Genomic DNA, 12,904 nt, shown 5'->3' with positions numbered 1-12,904 from the left:
CTCATTCCCCGGATAGCACATGAACACTGAGTTCCCGGGACCTTCACGCATCATGTGTTCGTGAATAGAGTGGTCCAGACCAATGAAGGTTCGGTACTCATCCGTTGCAGGCAGATATGTGACTTGTGCATTCTCCAGGACACCGACATACTGCGCAATGTGGGTGACCAATGAGGTTATGTCGATGGGAGATTTGCACGTGATCATTTTCTGCCAATGTGCGACCATGCCCATGACAGGTGAGTAGCAAATCTTCTTTGCCATAGCATACAGGCACATGAGCTCCGAGGAGCTACACAGCTTGAGGTCTGCTTGGGGAAAGACTACCATAGCCAGATACTTGGCTAGAACTCTCAGAGTTGGGTTATGTATGGAGACTATGCTGCTTTTACTACTTACTAGTTCATATGAGAATTTGTTCCACCAAGCACTACGGTCATACTCAAGATCATCTGCTAATGCATTATCTGCTAATATGCATTTCTTACTGAAGCCTAGTGCATTACTAAAATCTTTGGGTAACATTTCAAAGAACTCGTTGAAAAAGGGGAAGTGGATTTTAGTTTCTTTTCCAACTTTTTCGACATGTAGCGTAGACAAGAATTCCATGGTGAGAAGGTGCGAATCTGGTTCGGTGATGTCGGCGAAGTGCGACCATCCCGCAGCCGTGAACGCGCGGTTCATGTCCTGGCGGAGTCCCATCATCATGAGGAATTCTGTATCGAACCGCTTGGCGTGGCCGTACGACTGCTTCTTCAACAGCTCGAGGGCGTCCTGCTCATAATCAGTCCGGACCACGATCTGATCGACCGACATCAAAACTCAGATTTTGAGATGGGGCCTCAGTACTACTGGAGAGGCAGGGGCTTCATCCTCTTCCTCCTGGGATCATGATGGTCGGCTGACAGAGTACACCGACATGTCATCCTGGGAGCCTGATGACGCTCGCGAGCTCCGGGATCAGGATGACGAGCCCAGCTTCTTCACCTTGCCTTTGATATTCCCCAAAGTGACATGACTCCTACAAAAGATTAGTACAGAGAATATGTAGGGAAAATAATCGGAGGGGTCAGTGGTTAGTTGTTCTTGTGGGGATCAATCCACCACAATCGTTCTTCATTCGGAGCTTGTTTATTCAACGGGACATAATTTTGTGGTTTTCATTTTAAAAGAGGGTTACTACTAATTTTATTGCGTTAGTGTTGAGCTAATCTCAACACTACTACTATTTTGTGTGGGGCTAGCTCTTGAGTTTCTTAACTTAATTAACTCCTAAGAGCTTCATTAGGCAAGAAAACTCAGAGAGAGGAAGAGAGAAAGTGTGGTCAGGAGAGTGACCTGCGTACTCAGCGATGGTGCAACAAACGATGACGGCGCAGCGGCTTTTATAGAGGTGCGCAGGGGCCAGGCCGGCCGGCCTGTGCAGTGCCGGGCGGCACTTCCCGCGACCTTCCTTGCTCCACATCGTTGCCTAACTCGTAGACTTGCAGGTGTTCATGCTCCGGTTGGTGACGACGCGACGGAAGCGGTGGAGACGCGACGGGTGGCCATGATGAGGCCAGCCGGCCTGCCCCCCTCTGCACGATGAGTATGGCCACTTTGCTTTGCTCCCTGGACACTCAAAGTCTCGGATTCCTGCTGCCCCCTGACCAAATGAGAGAGTGTGGGGCCGGCCGGCCTAAACTTTGGCCGAATTTTTTTTCAATGCAAAGATAACTGATGCAAAGCAAAATTTAAATTTTGGTTTGGAATTGTAAACATGCCATGACTTTGAAAAGAAAGATCATGCAAGAAAAATTTAAACTATCTTAAATGTAAATGCAAGAAAGGATACGTACCTTGGTTCTCATGGCGATAGCTCGGGTTTTGAGTCCGGAGCGGGACTCTCCATACCTTGGGTTCTGTTGTCGTCGCCGGATGGAGGTCCAGACGAAGACACTTTTCTCCGCCATTCTTTCTTGGTGGCGAGTTTTGTTTTGATCGCTTTCACCTCCGATTCGTCAAATTCTCTGCGAAGGATTTGTCGTCTTGTGTTCCTGTTGTTATGCACTCTGATTTCCCTGTCGATTCTTAGTCATTCCAAGAGTTCGGCAAGGATATCGATTGTGGGTGTTGATGGCTTCTACTGCTCTTTCTCGGATTCCTTCTGGTTGAATGTCTTAACCTGGGAACACTGTTCGACCTTCGGTCGAAAGGCGAACCTCTCTGTCTGCCCATTGATATTGAGCTGAATTTCTCCAGCTCCAACATCAATGTATGTGTTTGCGGTACTCAAGAATGGCCTTCCCAGAATTAGGGGCGTCTTGGCATCAACTTCCATGTCAAGGACGATGAAATCAGCAGGAATAAAGAAGTTCCGGATTTTAACCGGAACATTCTATGCAATTCCCATGGGGTAACGGACTGTTTGGTCTGCTAGCTGCAAACACATGGCGGTAGGGGCAAGCTCATGATAATTTAGTTTATCGTAGACTACCTTAGGCATGACGCTGACACTTGCTCCCAGATCACAAAGAGCAAGTGAAAAATGTTGACTCTCGATTGAACATGTGATTGTGGGGCATCCTGGATCTTTCTTCTTCTCTAGGAGAGGATCGACTATAGCTGCGCTAAACTCCTTTATGAGTTGTACGACCTCGGTGGTGGGCAGGCTTCTCTTGTTTCCAAATATATCTTTGATATACTTGGCGTAGGTTGGAACCTACATAGTGTCAAGAAGCAGTATATTGACATTCAATTTCCTTATTAGCTCGACGAACTAGCCGAATTGCTCGTCGGTCACCGCACTAACACTTTCCTTGGGAGGAAATTCTGGTTGCCCAGGAAGTTTTCCCGAGTTATTGTTAGGACAAGATGAGGCTAATTGAGCAACCTGAGTTTCCATCATTTTATTGAAGCTCAACTGGTTTTTAATAACTGAATTTATGCCCTTTAGTTGCCCGGCCAAAGATTCCAAAATTTTGTCATTAGCAAGGAATTTCTTACTAATGTTATCATTAATTTGTTTCTGGCCATAAACTAGGTCCTTTAAAGTAGGCTGAAAATTGTTATTAAAGTTCATACCTTGTTGCTGGCCGAAGGGGAGGTTGGGTTTGGAATTCCAACCCAGCCGAGGATGGAAGCCAGAGTTGTTGGAGTTGTTAGCTCCAACAAAGTGAGCTTCCTCCTGAGTGATTGGGCAAGAATTACCCGTGTGTCTAGATTCTCCACAAGTCTCACATGTCATGCGAGAATCCATGACTTGGTTGGCCTCCTGGTGCGGAGACTCCAGTCTCTTCATGAGAAGGTCCATCTTGGCAGCAAGGATATCGATGCTGTCGATATGATGGATTCCCTTGTGGGGCTGTTGCTGCCTTTCACCTTTCCAACTCTGGTTGGAAGCAATCTTCTCTACCAGTACTTTCGCTGCAGCGACGCTGAGTGAAAGGAAGGAACCACCTGATGCTGCATAGATGTGGTTCTGAGCTGGTGTGTTCAGGCCATTGAAGAAACTCTGAATAATTAGCCATTCCTCCATGTCGTGGTGGGGGCATGCTGCGATATATTCCTGGAATCTCTCCCAAGCTTCCGGGATGGCTTCATCCGGGAGCTGTTGAAATCCAGAGATCTTACCTCGGAGAGCATTGGTTTTGCCCACCGGGAAATATTTTGTCAGGAATGCATTGGAGCAAGCTTCCCATGTGGTGAAGTCTGCCTTGTTGGTGTAAAACTATGTCTTTACCTTGCCTAACAAGGAGAACGGGAACAGTCAGAGACGGATGTTATCCATCGTGGAACCTTTGGGGTTGATCGTACTGCTCACTTTCAAGAAATTTTGAAGGTAAGCGTTGGCATCGTCTAATGTGTTCAGTCAGAGACGGACGTTATCCATTGTGGAACCTTTGGGGTTGATCGTACTGCTCACTTCCAAGAAGTTTTGAAGGTGAGCGTTGGCATCCTCTAATGTGTTGCCACAGAATGGACTCGCTTGAACCATGTTTACCAGTCCCAATTTGAGCTCAAAGCCATCATTGTCTTGGTCATTGTTCAGTCTAGTAGGGATGTGGCTGCCGGACGGGGCCGAGTACTGTCTAAGAGTCTTGGCCATGGGTGGTGCTGAGACTGATAAACGAGGATTCCAAGTGGGTTTCTTCTGGGGTGGGACGACGTGGTGTCTCACAATTCGCCCAATTCTCTAAGGATTCGGATCGAAGTTGGATGGTAGATCAAAACCGGTCATGCATTGCTCTGCATCGAATAGACGAGAGAGAGAGCAATGGGAAGCCCGCTAAAACTAGCAGTGATAAAACATTAAGGTTTTCCACTCAATTATATGATAACTTAAGCCAATTGCTTCCTCGGCAACGCTGCCAGAAATGCTTGTTGGTGTCTCTTATGCTCAATCTGAATAGGTATTCTGCAAGCACACAGAATTCACCAGTGTAGCACTTCACCTTGGAGTATTCAAGGGTATCGTGAGATCCTCAGGGAAGCACTATGGTAAACTGTATCGTAAACTGTAGTGACAACCTTTACTGAAGTTATCGACCAACTAATTCAGAAGGGGTAAGCCAGATAACTAATGAGGTAAATGGCCGGTCTATGATCGTGCGACACATATGAGATTCTATACCTTAGAGAGGTAGCAGCTGGGAGGACAACAAGCGAGAAAGGACTCCTGAAACACTTCTAAACTACTGAGCTAGCCTCACTAGAACTAATCAAAGTTTCTATCTTGACGTCGGAACCAGGAGCTTACTCCGGCGGCCTAAGCGAAGGGCGCAGACAGGGGTGAGAAGGGGCCCAACATACTTTTGGCAATCCTACTACTATGAAAACACCCAAACGTGGTGGACTACGACGGGCGGACAAGGCTATCACCACTTGCTGCCTACCACTGCGGTACCGCGGGGTGGAACACACTTTCTAGCTAGCACTGAGTCAAACATCACGTCTGCTCTCGGTACTTGGATTTCTCTTGAGGCCTTCAGGAGAAATCCCCCTCAACCTAGTGAACTAACTGGAGTTGCACTAGTACGGGCGATAAAACCCATAAGACTGAATCAGATAAGCAAGAAAGAGAACATAAACTGATCTAGAGGTAATACTTACTCCCGCAGACAAGTACTAATACTTGAAAAGATAAATACTTGCGGAAAGTAAAGCTGACTCAAGTAAATAAAGAAGATAACTTATATTGAAATAGTCAAAGGAAAAGATACAAGAGCTTATACTGAGCTCCGATGATGACTCCGGATCCCCGAGACAAGCTCTACTCGACTCTAACTCCCAACCACTAACCTTCTCTAGACTTGAGAAGAGAGAATGGCTCCTTTGAGTGTGTGTTTACAAGTTAGGGGGAGAGTGCTATTTATAGGCTTCCAAGGTTGGTAGAAGGCCGTTAATTCAGGTAGCCCCCGGTGCATGCAACTGTAGAGGCGGTGCTTAACTTCCCCGCGAAGCTGGGAGCCGAGACGCTACAAGGTGGGGCCGGGCGGCCCATCCTAGGCTGGTCGGCCTAGGAATGTGCCACTTGGCCACCGACCTTCCGTGGACGGCTCCTGATCCCTCCTAGACGTCAGTTCTTCGGGTATCTTCCTTAGATACTGGAATCTGGGGCCGGGCGGCCTGGGGTAGGCCAGGCGGCCTGCCTCCGGAGCCTTTCAGCCCTCCGTTTCACCAACATTGCATATCAACGCTCCACACTTTCTCTGGAATGGGTGGTTTCCCCATTTGACGATCTTGGCACTGGCATGTGGGTCTTTGGGTTGAACCTTGTGCCTTTCGGGTCCACCGACGGGATATGAGATGTTCGCCTTGTTCTAGAACCTTATAAACGTGTCGCATTGCTCCAGTAAAATTATTGGACCCATGTATGTGGAGGTGTCAGGCCGGTCGCCATAGAATGTGCCGGGCGGCCGGGATTTTCTCTGATTTCGACCATCTTTGGACAGTGAATTCCTGCAAGCACAACTCATCCAAAACTTGTGCAACTTATTAGAATCAAATAAAATATGCATGGAACATGGTGCAACACTCAATTTATTTCCGAGTAGTTGATGGTCAAAACGTGAGATAATGGCCGTCAACAGAAATCATGGAACACAACGGTTTCAAGCGTACCTTAGAAGGGATAATCTTCCCCTTCGCCTGCGCGCCATTGGATCACAACTTGACTCTGGAGAAGACCCATAGTCTCCAGTTCTTGTACTACTGCTTCAGACATTTTGCTTTTGCGCCAGCCCGTGGAAAGATTCGCAACCGCTTCACCTTCGACTTTGGACTTGTTCTTCTTGGGAGCCATCTCAGTGTCACGAGCTATGCTCGGGGGCTACGAGAGAGGCTAATGGATGGAGAACTGAGAGCACAAGAAATTGAGAAGTTTGGATCCAAATTTGATGGCGGCCAGGAGACAAAGGGATAAAACCTTAAAAGTAATCACATGGGTTTATATGATTCACAATGCCAATTCTGTGAATACCTAGAAGATCAACGGTTCTTCACTTCTCTGAGCAGTTTTATCATTTATTTTGCCACGAGTTTTGGATCCTTAAATCTAAATTGAGAAGATTTAAATTCAAGACTCTGGGCTACTGGATATCTGCATCAGGGATTTATTTTTCAAATTTTTTGGAAAATAATGAAAGAAAAAGACTGAAGTGACCCTCAGCCTGATTCTACGATTCAACCTAATGCTCGGGGGCTACTCCATATGGAGCACGAGTACTTCGCGCACCATATATGATCAAGATTTCGGGGCTTGAGCACCTCACATCCTCGGAGCAACTAGAAGTACTTGGAGGACTACTCGACGTGTCTGAAGGAAGCCCCAGAAGCAACCAGAAGGATGTTCAGATTACTTGAAGTACTCAAAGAGGCCCAGCCAAGTACTCGACACCTGTAGGACTCGGCTATGAAGAGCTCGGTGGCTTGTCAGACCTGGGGCAACAGGACAGCTTATAGGCATAGAACATTCTAGAATAAGAGATAGCTCATGGATGTACCTTACTTCTCTTCTAACTACCCGGATATGCGTTGAACTAGCTGCAGTATAAAGGAAATTACCCGATAGTGTTGTAGTAGGATTCCGACTGTACTCGGCTAGGACTTTCCATGTAACCCTGTCCCCCCGGATATATAAGGGCGGGCAGGGACCCCCTCAAAAAACATCTACACCTAAGGCAATACAAACAACCACACAAGACGTAGGGTATTACGCAACTCACGGCCTGAACCTGTCTATATCTTTGTGTTCCTTGCACCATCGAGTTCCGGAGCAGTCGATCCCTACGTACAAACCTTACTGCTAAGGGTATTCCTGAGCAGGCTTGCCGGTAAACACCGACAGGATGGTCCTTACTTCAGCCACTGTCTTATACATGACATATCCCTTGGAAGCAAGGTTTAAGAAACACTCACTTTCTGGGTTGAGGCCGTAAACAAAGTGCTGCATCAGCATCTCCTCATCGATATTATGAGGGGGACCAGAGGTCGCTAAATGCATAAATCGCGCCCACGCTGCCCCAAGTGATTCATCGTCACCTTGCTCAAAAGTGAGCAGTTGGATGCGACATGGGATCACCTTGGGGACAGGGTAAAAGAACAGACAAAACTCGCCCTTAAGTTGAATCCAATCTCCTCAAACTCTCACTACAGTCCGGTGGTACCAGATTTTCATTTTTTCTGTCAGAGAGAACGGAAATAACTTACACTGCAGGGTGTCCTGGTTCATTCCGGGTATGATGAGGAGAGAACAATTCTCCTCGAATTCTCGCAAGTGAGCATAGGGGCATTCGTCTCTTCTACCAAAGAAGATTGATGCACGAACCATGGCTACGAGACTGGGATGGATCTCATAGCCATCAGATATAATGGGATGGTAGGATGGAGGAAGTTCCATATACTCACGGAATGGAACTACCGAATAACTAGGAGGAAACTCCATGTAGAAAGGTGGATGGATGGATGAATAAGTGTATAGCTGAAAAGCTCTAGTACTAGTGTTGCTACCGTTCCCCGGCAATGACACTAGAAAGCTTCTTGGCACTCCATAGCCTAACGAATTACTCCGCAAGCACACAGAGACCGATTGTAGCTTTCACTAGGTGAGTAAACCTGGGATATCGAATCCAAGGAACGATAAGCTTTGACTAGTGATCTGGAGCGATTCAGCCGGACCCGACAAGGAGCAGAGGTACGAGGGTAAAGGGATTATCTCCAGATATAATCCTAATTACTAAGATAATTTGGTAAGTGTCGGATTGCTATTCCGGCTAGTCCACCAGGGGTGTACTCGGTGGTAGAGGACCAAGAGCTCGATGGTAACACGAAGACGCAGGGACTTAGACAGGTTCGGGCCGCGATGAGCGTAATACCCTACATCCTTTGTTAGGGGTTGTATTAGGGTTTGTGGAATGCTGCGAAAAGAAGAGGTCCCTATGGGTCTTCCCACGTCTCCCTTATTTAGATTGGGAGGCGTGGGCGTACAAGGAAGATATGCTTGGGTTGTTTTACAAGGAAGGAGGTCGGTTAAGATCCCTAGATATCCGGGCTTCTAGCTGGAGCCCCTCATCCTGATCCACTGAAGATCCTTTGCGCGCACAGCCGAGTCCTGCACGCCGAGTAGCCGTAGCCGAGTCACTGAGCAGGGTAGTCTCCCAGGTTCGGGGACCCCACTCGGCAGGGTGGTACATAGATCTACCTCCGTCAAACCCCCGAGCACCGAAGGGCCGAGTTGAATCTTGTCGTACCAGATGAAGTCCTTCGGTGCTCATTATAAATGTCCGTCGTTGTTGCAGATCCAAAACAGGATGTGCCCCTGGGTGCACCCGTTGGGTGTAGCCCCCGAGCCTCAGAAGGTTTCAGAGAAGCATTTCGAGGGTCAAAGAACTGATCTTTAACTCTTGTCAGTCAGAATGCCTGAGCACTCAGCAAGCGTTTTCGTTACACCAATCCCCTGAGGGTACCAGTCCTTAGCTACCACAGGATAGGCATAAGATATGGATCCAACTTGGTTCCCTGACCCTGAAGCCCTGGTTTGAGTCGCTGAGAATTTCCAAGTGGTTTCGGCGTCCGGGCCCTGAGGCCCTGGCTGGGTCACAGAGACACGCCGGGTAGTAAGTGGTGCCCAGCCCCCGAGCAGGGTCGCTGGCGGAGTCACAGAGATGCGCTGAGTAGTCATGGCGTCCGGGCCCTGAGGCCCTAGCTAGGTTACGGAGACACGTCGGGTCGTAAGTGGCGCCCAACCCCCGAGCAGGGTCGCTGGCGGAGTCACGGAGATGCGCCGGGTCATAAATGGCGCCCAGCTCCCGAGTAGGGTCGCTGGCGGAGTCACAGAGACGTGCCGGGCCGTAAATGGCACCCAGCCCCCGATCAAGGTCGTTGGCGGAGTCACGGAAACGCACCGAGTAGTCACAGCGTCCGGGCCCTGAGGCCCTGGCTGGGTCACGGAGACACGCCGGGTTGTAAATGGTGCCCAGTACCTGAGCAGGGTCGCTGGCGGAGTCACGGAGATGCGCCGGGCCGTAAGTGGAGTCCAGCCCCCAAGCAGGGTTGCTGGCGGAGTCATGGAGACGCACCGAGTAGTCACGGCGTCCGGGCCCCGAGACCTTGGCTGGGTCACGGTGACATGCCAGGCCGTAAGTAGCACACAGCCCCCGAGCAAGGTCGCTGGCGGAGTCATGGAGACGTGCCGAGTAGTCACGGTATCCGGGCCCTGAGGCCCTGGCTGGGTCACAGAGACACGCCGGGTCATTTCCGGAATATTCGAAGGATATTCGCATTGTGGTAAAAAATCCAACCGTTATATCCCTGCACGGATCTGGCGCGCCTGACAGGGGAGCAGGTCTGTTAGGGGTAACGGTAAAAAGAAAGTTACTATTTATCCTGCTCCGTCCGCCGTAAGATTCCCGGCCCGATCCGATCCGGCCGTTGATTTCGGATCTGCCCGTTGTGCAGCCTCCGATATTTAAACAGGGGAGGCAGCGCGGGGCGGCCACCCTATTCCCGAGCGCTCCAGAATCCTCCACCGCCTTGCCGACTCGGTGAGTTTCCAGAGCTCTCGCCTTCCTCGTTCCTTGTGATTTCCACCCCTCACTTCAGCCTCGCAGCCATCGCCATGGCCACCACACCCGCTGCGTCATCAACCTCAATCTCGAGGAGCGCCGGAGAAGCTCCACTGCCATCGTCATCTTGGCAGAAGTGCACGCTCTAGGAGAGCGACATCCAGGACATGGTGGAGCGTGGCATCCTCCTGGAGAAGCAGATCTCCGGGTGGCGGTGCTGCTACGGGAAGGAGTTCCCGTTGGAGGACACAGACCAAACAGTCACGTTCAAGTCCTTCTACAAGAAGGGCTTTGCGCTGCCCGCGGGCTTCTTCACTTCTACGGGCTCGAGGTAACGCATCTCAAGCCCAATTCGATCACCCAAATTGCCATCTTCATCCACCTCTATGAAGGGTACTTGGGGATCGATCCCCACTTCAACTTGTGGCGGTCTCTGTACCACCTCAAGGGGCACCCGTCCAACGTTCACCAGAACATTGTGGGTGGGGCCGCCTTCTCGCTGCGCTAGGGGAGCATCTACCACGACTTTGAGCTCTGCGACACCAACAAGGGGTGGGCACAGGAATTGTTCGTGGTGTCGAACCCGGTGCCCTGCCTCCCGACGCGCACCGGCCGCGCGCCGGAGTACAAGGCGTGCTGGGAAGAGCCGCCGACCACCGAGGAGATGGCGCAGGTGGAGCGCCTCCTCAAGGAGATCGCCAACTTGTCCGCGCAAGTTCTGACAGGGGCCGCGGTGGCCCTCTCCTTCTGCAAGCGGCTCACGCAGCCGATCCAGGAGAGGGTCCACCCCGCCTTCAAGTACTGGGGTCGTCAGGACCCAACCCGGGGACAGGAGTGCAAGGTCCCCCGGGAAGAGATCGCAAACCGGGTCGCCTGCATCATGGAGGGGCAGATCCAGGACAAGGGCTGCCCAAAAGCCCTTTGCCTGAAGCGGCCGACCGACGCCGTAAGTCATCTCGAATCTTCCGAGTTGCTTTGTTCATTTCCGAGTTGTTTCCTCTATTTTTGCTCTGTTTTTCTGACTACACCCGTTGTGTTGTGACACAACTCAGATCCTTTGTAGGTCAAGGTCTTGGAGTACTAGTCCCCCTGTTGGTGTTTATCGCCAAGCCTGCTCAGGGATACCCTTAGCAGTAAGGTTTGTAGGCTGGGATCGACTGCTCTATAACTCGTTGGTGCAAGGAACACAAAGATTTAGACAGGTTCGGGCCGCGAGTTGCATAATACCCTACGTCCTGTGTGGTTGTTTGTATTGCCTTAGGTATTGATCGTTTGGAGGGGATCCCTGCCCGCCCTTATATATTCGGGGGGACAGGGTTCCATGGAAAGTCCTAGCCGAGTGTAGTTGGAGTCCTACTATAAAACAATCAGGTAGTTTCCTTTGTACTGCAGCTAGTTCTACGCCTATTCAGGTAGTTACAAAAGAGGTAAGGTATATCCATGAGCTATCCCTTACTCTAGAACATTCTATGCCTATAAGCAGTTCCACTGCCCCGGGTCTGACAAGCCCCTGAGCTCTTCGTAGCCAAGTCCTGCAAGCATCGAGTACTTGGTGGGCGTCTTCGAGTACTTCAAGTAGTCAGAACATCCTTCTGGATGCTTCTGAGCCTTCCTTTAGATACGTCGAGTAGTCATTCAAGTACTTCCGGTTCCTTCGAGGCTGTGAGGTGCTCAAGCCCTGAAATCTTGATCATATATGGTGCGCGAAGTACTCGCGCTCCATATGGAGTAGCCCCCGATCCTTAGGTTGAATCTCAGAATCAGGATGAGGGTCACTTCAGTCTTTTTCTTTCTTTATTTTCCAAAAAAATTGAAAAATAAATCTCTGATGCACATATGCCGCAGCCCTCGAGCCTTAAATCAAAATCCCTTATGCTGCGGGTGGCCCCCGAGCTAATATTTGGAATTAAGGATTTAAGACGTGGCATCAGATTTTATTCTTTAGAATATTTGCAGGATTCATCAGATCTGGTATCCGAAAAGACCTCTTTTTTGGGTAGAGTCACAGAAAAATGATACAATTGAATACGCCACACTGATTGCACCCGAAATAACTTCAGACATAAAACCCGGGATATACGGCTATTTATTGTGTGCTCACGTGGGACGTTACTGTACGGAGAATCTGCATTATTGCCTCCTTGAATGCATCCATGAACACTGCAACTATAGCGTCACGTGTTGTCCTCCCTTAGTGTCCCTTGTGGCTATAAAAGGCGGGAGAGAGGCCCTTGCCAGAAGCACCAACGTGTAGCAGCCATGGCTTATCCTTGGTGTTCTTGCTCTCGCCCTCCTAAAGTTTGTGGAGTCCTTTCCAACAAAAGATGCTAGAAGAGAACTTGCGAGTGACAAGAAAAGTCCCTGCTACCTCATCCTGCCACTGCCATGCTCTCATTGGATCCATTCTGGACATCATGTCCTTGCATCTTCCAATGAGGCAGGTTCTCTGTGGACTAGTTGAGTCTTGTTGTGTCACATCCTTGGGATTGCCTGTTTCTGGGTGCCAAAGAACTGACATCTCTTGTAAGGAGACTTAATCTTGTCACAACATATTCTGGGAGAAGGAGAAATTTCTCCGCAAGATGCTACAGGAGGATTTGCGAGGTGATTACTGTAATCTGCCTCCATACTCTTGAAACTTTTCTCCCAGAATACGAGTATCATTATTCTCTTGATGGGAATAACAAGTTTGTACTTTGTCACGGCCTCGGGCCGATCTAGCTGTAGCAGGTTTCTCAGGAAGCCAAGAAGTGTGCGTGCAGACCCGAGTCATTGTAAAGTTAGTTAGGAAGAAGTACTCGAGTTGTAATATCGAGTAGTTGTACTGTGTCGAGTACTTTTCTGTGTTCTCGAATGTAATC

At 49.5% G+C, this 12,904-nt stretch overlaps 1 non-coding gene across 1 annotated transcript; it reads left to right on the top strand.

Moving 5' to 3' along the window:
• The first annotated feature begins 3,515 nt into the window (after positions 1–3,515).
• On the top strand, positions 3,516–3,622 carry LOC120677126. The gene has a single exon (XR_005676189.1). It is a non-coding gene; the product is annotated as a small nucleolar RNA R71 (small nucleolar RNA).
• The last annotated feature ends 9,282 nt before the right edge of the window (positions 3,623–12,904 follow it).

The sequence above is a fragment of the Panicum virgatum genome, chromosome 5N, assembly GCF_016808335.1.
Source record: "Panicum virgatum strain AP13 chromosome 5N, P.virgatum_v5, whole genome shotgun sequence".
Classification (NCBI taxonomy): Eukaryota; Viridiplantae; Streptophyta; class Magnoliopsida; order Poales; family Poaceae; genus Panicum; species Panicum virgatum.
This window is presented reverse-complemented; position numbering and strand designations above follow the sequence as displayed.